The following is a 6,371-nucleotide window of genomic DNA, read 5'->3' on the forward strand; positions in this document are numbered from 1 at the left end:
CGTTTTAGTTTCTTATTTAATATATTTGCGCCCAGGCTGTGGTCGGCGGCAGTTTGAGGGGACGGGGCCTCCTGAGTTCTCTCGGGGGGCCCAGAGGCTCAGCATCATTCGGCTGGCGCCCTGTGGCTGCAGGGATCAGCAGGAGAATCAGGTGGTGTCGCAGATTCTTGGAGCAGGAAGCTGGCAGCAGAGGTCCGTCACGAGACAGGGGTCCCCCAGGGCACCCCACCCAGAGCCATACAAGCCCCACGGACAGGTGCCCAGGCTGCCGTGGTTCTCTCTGAACATCAGAGGGGACCCGCAGGCCACAGGGCGGTGGGCAGCCAGGCGGCAGGCAGGCTGCGGCAGTCTCGTACCCCTGGAGGCCGAGCAGGGAGCGTGGGGTGAAGCCCGCATGCCCTCTGCAGCTGGGGCTGGACCGGGGGGTCCCCAGCGGCTCCTGCCTCCCCTGGTGCTCTTTCTCAGGCTGACTTGCGCTGTTCCTGAGAAGCTCAGAGGAGAAAGGCTGTTCTCCTAGTAGGTGAGGGGCTTGTGTGAGCCCCATGCCCCCCTTCTCCCAGCGTTGTGGGACCAACCCTCCAAGCCCCGGAAACCCACCAGATGGAAGAGCCGCGGGTCTGGATCCTCACAGACGCTCAGGACCCAAGCACTGATTAGGAACCCACTTTTTTTTTTTTTTTTTTTTAAGTTAACTCATTTTGCACAAAACTCCCAAGCAACCAAAACGCGTCCACTGTTTGCTGGCCGAGCGGGCAGGGAAGCGCCGAAGCCCTGAGTCCCCTTCGTCTCCTCGGAAGGCCTGGGTTTTCCGTGGCGTGCCCCTCCAGACTCCTCCCTGTCGGGTCCCCGGTGGTGTCACCTCTCCGCCCTCCCTCCCTGCCGACCCAGCCTGTCGGCCCCATGACCCGAGACGTGTGCTACCCAGACCCCCCCAAACGTATCTATTGTACACACTTATAAATACCTGTGTTTTATGTTGATATAGATATATACTGTAAATAGCATATATACTTGAGCAATATATATGTTAATATATACTGTGTGAGCACGCACACGCGTGTGTGCACAGTCCATGGACGCAGACCCCACTGTGTGTGCACGTGTGTGGGCGTGAGGGCCTCCGCCCGCTGGGCCTGCTGTGCACGCAGGCACCATTTGAGCCACCATATATTTTTAATTCAAGTATATAGGCAATACATTATTAGAGAAGCCCTGACTTGAGAGAAAAAAAACCAGCATCCCAAGAGCAGAGCCCCAGGGCCCCCCAAGCCTCCCCTGGAAGTGGATCCAGCCTCATTTCTGTGGCCAAGGCTCCCGGACACCCTCGTTTGCCCTGGCGGACGGGGGTACAGAGGGAGGGGCGTTGGAATCCCGTCTTGCTCTGGAGCAGAAAGGCCCTCTTCCCGTTGCCCTGAGCCCGAGGACCTGGGCAGGTGGTCCCCGTCCAGCTCTCCACCCGGGGCCCCCGGAGCCCCACGTGGCTGTTCCCGCATCTTTCTCACCCGCAAGCGTAGAGACCTCAGGTTCTTTTCCCAGGCCTCCTCTTGGAGATCGGCCCCATCCAACCAGGAGGAGAAGGCCCCAAGCCCGTGCCCTCACGTCCAGGAGTGGCTGCGGCTAGGGCTGGGCCTGGGCGGGAGCTGCCACCTGGGTCTTCCGGTCCCCAGCCTCCCCTCCCGCTGCGCGTCTGTGACGAATGTAGTCATAGGTTTGGTTCTAGGCAAGATGCCCCCCCCCCGTGTTGCTGGGTGCAGGGGGTCTCCAGGCCCCCCCCCCCCCAGAGCGGCCTGAGGAACGCACCGTCGTGGCCGCGGTTGTCTTGGCTCTGGCTGGGGAGGCATGTGGCCTGGGCAGAGAAATGGGGTTCCTGAGGGAGGCGGCTGAGGGGTGGGGGTGAGCGGCGGCCCTGGGCCTGCTGCCTGGGCCCTGCGGGTGCATCTTTGCCTCCGTACCGTGTGGGAAGAGCTCACACCCGCTCCTGTGCACTCCAGAGGGGATGGCGAGGGGGGCGCATGACCACCCCCTCCAACCTCACGCCTGGTTGTTAAGATCTGTGTCCGTGGCTGAGGCCTCCGCATGGGCTCCTCTGGTTCCCGAGAAGCACCTTCCTGTCTCCCTTGGCGCCCCGTCCCGACCCGCAGGGATGGGCAGTGCCCGCTCTGTACCTCCGTCCACGGGGGTCTCCGGGCACATGCTTTCCATCCCAGCTGGAGAGCTGTGCGGACCCCCCGGCCCAGGATTCAGGGGGTCCGGAGTCTCCCAAGCACCAGCATTCTCCCCTTGCCAAGGCCTTGGTGACCAGCATGGTGTCCGGAAGAAAACACGTGGTCCAGGGAGGCTTGTGCCCCGTGAGGTGACAGGATGACACGGAGGTCAGGAGAGGAGGCTCTGGTTGGACGGCAGGGTGCGGCCCCCGGTCCCGAGCCAAGGACCCCACTGGCCTGAGAGTCCAAGATGCACCTGCCCGCCCACCGCGAGCGGCCCCTCCTGGCCGCATTTCTCAGGCTGACTGAGGAGGCCCCGGGCCACCTCGCTGGGCCTCTGGATCTGGACGTGGGGACGCCCTGGGCCCTGCCCAGCCAGGGCTAAGAGGGACCCTGTGGGTCTCCCGGGTGACGGCACAGCGCTCCCATGCTCTGACCCAGGGGTCCCTGGTGTCGTCCTGAGTGAACTCTGAGGGGGTGGTCGAGAGAAGCCCCCCAGTGGATCTGTGTCCCCCTGTGAGCCGGGGCCACTGGGAAACGAAGCAGGCATTTGGCGTGGGGAGCAGAGCTCAGGGCGGGGGAGGATGATGGTGTCCGTACCTTTCCCCCACAAACGCGAGCGTCGGCTTTTCAGGTTTCCCCAGTGCTGTGCTGAGGGCGGGCTCGGCCTGGAGGGGCAGGCGCCCTGGCTTCCGAGAGGCGGCCGGGTGGCCGGGTGGCGGGGGTGCGTCCGGCCAGCGAGCGCGGTGGGCAGCGAGGCCCGGCGGCCCCGGGGCGCTGCCCTCTGGCTACTTACCTAGTCCGAGTCTCCGAGCTCATCCCAGCTTCTTTCTTCTGTTTTCGAATTAGAGGCAATCAAAGGGCCAGTGCCCTTGTCCCTCCTCCCGTTTCCTTGGACGCTGGGAGGAGGCCACGGGGTGGGCTGTGTGGCCTTCAGCCTTGGCGTCCATGCCGTCCTGTGAGGCCTGCCCTGGGGAGAGGGGAGGGCCAGGCGGGGGCCGTGCCGAGGCAGCCTGCTGTCCTTGGGCCGATGGCTCCAGGGGGTCGGGGCCGGGGGAGGCTGGGAGTCAGGACGGGGTCGTGCTTGGCTGTGAGCCTGTGTACACATACACGTGTAAGTTCAGTATTTTGAGGCCTCGGGAGCCTGAATATAACTATTGTCACCTGTGGGCCACGTGCAGTAGGGTTGACTGTGGGTGGCAGGCCTCGCACGCAGGACCCCCCCACCTCTCCAGAGTTTGTTAAAGCTGCTCTGAAGGGACAGTGGTGTCCCTGGCGGAGTCTCTGCTGTACCACACAGAGGCCTGGCAGCCCCAGGGGGTGAGCCCAGCCGAGCCAACTCTTCAGAAGCATCCAGTCCTGAAGACAGTATTCACAGGAGAGGTTTCGGGGGCTGGCGCCCTCCCAGCGACTCGTGCTCATCTGCAAAGAGCATGGTGGATGAAAAACAGGGCCCGGTTTGGGTTCCAAGATAAGAGGTCAAGCCCAGTGCGTTTTCCTGTCCTCTGCCTCAGTTTACCTATTCAGAAAATGGCCCAGGAGGAACTGAGCAGGGTTAGCTCCAAAACTGGGGGGGCGGTGGGGGCGGCAAGGGGCTGATGACAAACAGAATCCCAAGTCCTCCTCTTGCTCTATGCCAAAATTATTTCCGTTATCCTGAGATGGGGGTGAGTGGATGTCGGGTGTGTTATGGGGCTCTGAGGGGCCTCTGCCCTGCCCAGGGCCTCGCCTGGGGTCCGGCCCTCACCTGGCATGCCCCAGGTCACCAGCAGTAGCAGCAGTGGCACTTACATCTGTCCCAAGGTATGGGCGAGGGGGAGCACGGGGCCCCCCCGACGCCCCAAGGCCCTCACGCTTCTACCCTCTGTGTTGAAGACACACAAAACCCTCGAGATTCATGTACTGTATGACGGAGAGAAAAAAAGTACCTAATGTTCCCCAAAAAAGACAGTATATTTTGTACTTTGTAAAGTGTTAATTAAAATGGAGACAAAAATGGATGTTGGCTGACTGCTGTCTGATTTGGGGCTGATCCGGAATCACGTGTGCGGTCTCTCCCTTCTAGCCGTGCTCAGGGAGCACTGGCCGGGGTGGGGTGGGGTGGGGCGGTGCTGGGAGGAGGGAGAGCAAACCTTCCAGCCCAACAGCCAGAGTCCGAGCGGAGAAACTCCCTCCAGAGCTGCCGAGGGGCTGTAGTAGTTACTGGGGCTGCGTAACAAGCTGCCCCCAAACTCCACAGCTTTCAAAGTGACTGTGTGTGTATGTCACGGTTTACGTGGGTGAGGAATTCAGGAGCAATTTGAGCAGCTCTGGCTCGGAGCCCCTCGTGAGGCTGTAATCATCTGAAGTCTTGGCCGAGCCCAGAGGATCTACTTTCAAAAGCGATTTATTCACACAGCTGGCAGGTCGGGCCTGGCTCTTGGCAGGAGGCCTGTTCTGCTCCCCGTGGGTCTCGCCGTGGGGTTGAGTTCCCTCAGCGTGCGGTGCCTGGCTTCCCCAGGGCAAGGGATTTGAGGGCCAAGGTAAGAGCCAAAATGGTTTTGCGTTCCCACGCCTCAGGATTCGCACACCACCGCCCGCCACCCTCCTCTGGCCAGACAGCCTAGCTCTGGTGTGACACAGGAGAACACTCAAGGTCAAGGTCTCGGGGACCATGTCCCGGAGCCTGGCTGCTGGCGCCCACGCTTCCTCCCCAGGCCTCTGGCACAGGCAGGCCTGGGGGTCGGCGGCGGGGGGGAGGGGGGCACGGAGCAGGACAGAGCCTCCTCCCCGAGCCCGGAGCCCTGCTGTGGAGCCCGCCCCCCAGGAAGGGCTGCCTGGTGCTGGAAGCCCGGGAGCCGATGCCTTCAGGGGGACACCGTGGACGCAGGAGGGCCGGCACCTGCCCAGTGTCCCTCCCACAAGCCTCGCATCTGGCTCTTTGCCCTCTCGGCAGGTGGGCACTGGGGCTGCCCTGGGGAGAAGTCCCGAGGCTCTCTGGTATTTTCCACAGAAGGCAGGTGTGAGCAGGGCAGGGCTGAGGTGTGCCTGCACCTGGCCTCACCGACCCCCACCTTCACCCCACTTCACCCCTGCCCCTGGAGACAGAAGGATCTGAGCAGGGGGCTGAAGCACCCTCTTACTGCCCTGAGCCCCAGAAAGGTCTGCTGCTATGAAGGCTTTTCCCTGTGGGGTCTGCAGACTGAGCACCCTCAGGCCTTCAGATGAGGTGCTGGAGCCAGGACATCCCTGAGGACTGAACTGCCCAGTGCCAGGAGGATCCAGGATGAGGGGACAGGAGCTGAGAAGAGACACCAAGGCACCAGACAAGGGTGGGGAGGGTCTGGAGTGTGGCGACGCACTCTGGCCAAGCAGGGAGACCAAGCCCGATGGGAAGACGCTGGTTTTTAAGACCAACCCAAGGGTGTCCCTTCTGGTACCCTGGTTGCTATGGCCAAGATGGAGATGGTTAATGGATCCGAATCTTGGGTGGGAGGCTGAAACCTCTCCTACTTTCAACAGAGACCCTCCCCAGCACCATCACTTCCTGCCCCTGAACACCGCTGGGTGGGGAATCCAGGCATGACCTTGATCTTCTGGGGCACTCGCCCTCCATAAATCAGTAGGTGCTTTAAGATGCCAATTGCACTGAGGACAGATTTCTGTTCTTCACCACTGGGGACACATGGTACACGACCCAGGGACTTTCAGGAAGGAAAATGACAAATCATTTTCAATCTGTCAAGTTTATGGAAAATTTTTGCTGTCAGGCTAAAGAACCAGCTCTGCACAGAGAAGTGGAAGTAGTGTGAGCCCAGAAGAAGGGTCCCGGGGCCTCTCCCCACAAATGCAACCTGGCTGGTTCCTGTGAGCCCAGAAGAAGGGTCCCGGGGCCTCTCCCCACAAATGCAACCTGGCTGGTTCCTGTGAGCCCAGAAGAAGGGTCCCGGGGCCTCTCCCCACAAATGCAACCTGGCTGGTTCCTGTGGCTTCAGGTCACAGCAAGGACTTATGTTCAGTGACTGGTCCGCTTTTATTTTTATCTTTTTTTACGATTTTATTTATTCAGAGAGAACATGGGTTGGGGGAGAGCAGAGGAAGAGAGAATCCCACGCAGACTTCATGCTCACCGAGGGGCTTGACCCCATGACCCCAAGATCAGGACCTGAGCCAAAATCAAGATTCAAG

This window comes from Vulpes vulpes, chromosome 3 (assembly GCF_048418805.1).
Source record: "Vulpes vulpes isolate BD-2025 chromosome 3, VulVul3, whole genome shotgun sequence".
Classification (NCBI taxonomy): domain Eukaryota; kingdom Metazoa; phylum Chordata; class Mammalia; order Carnivora; family Canidae; genus Vulpes; species Vulpes vulpes.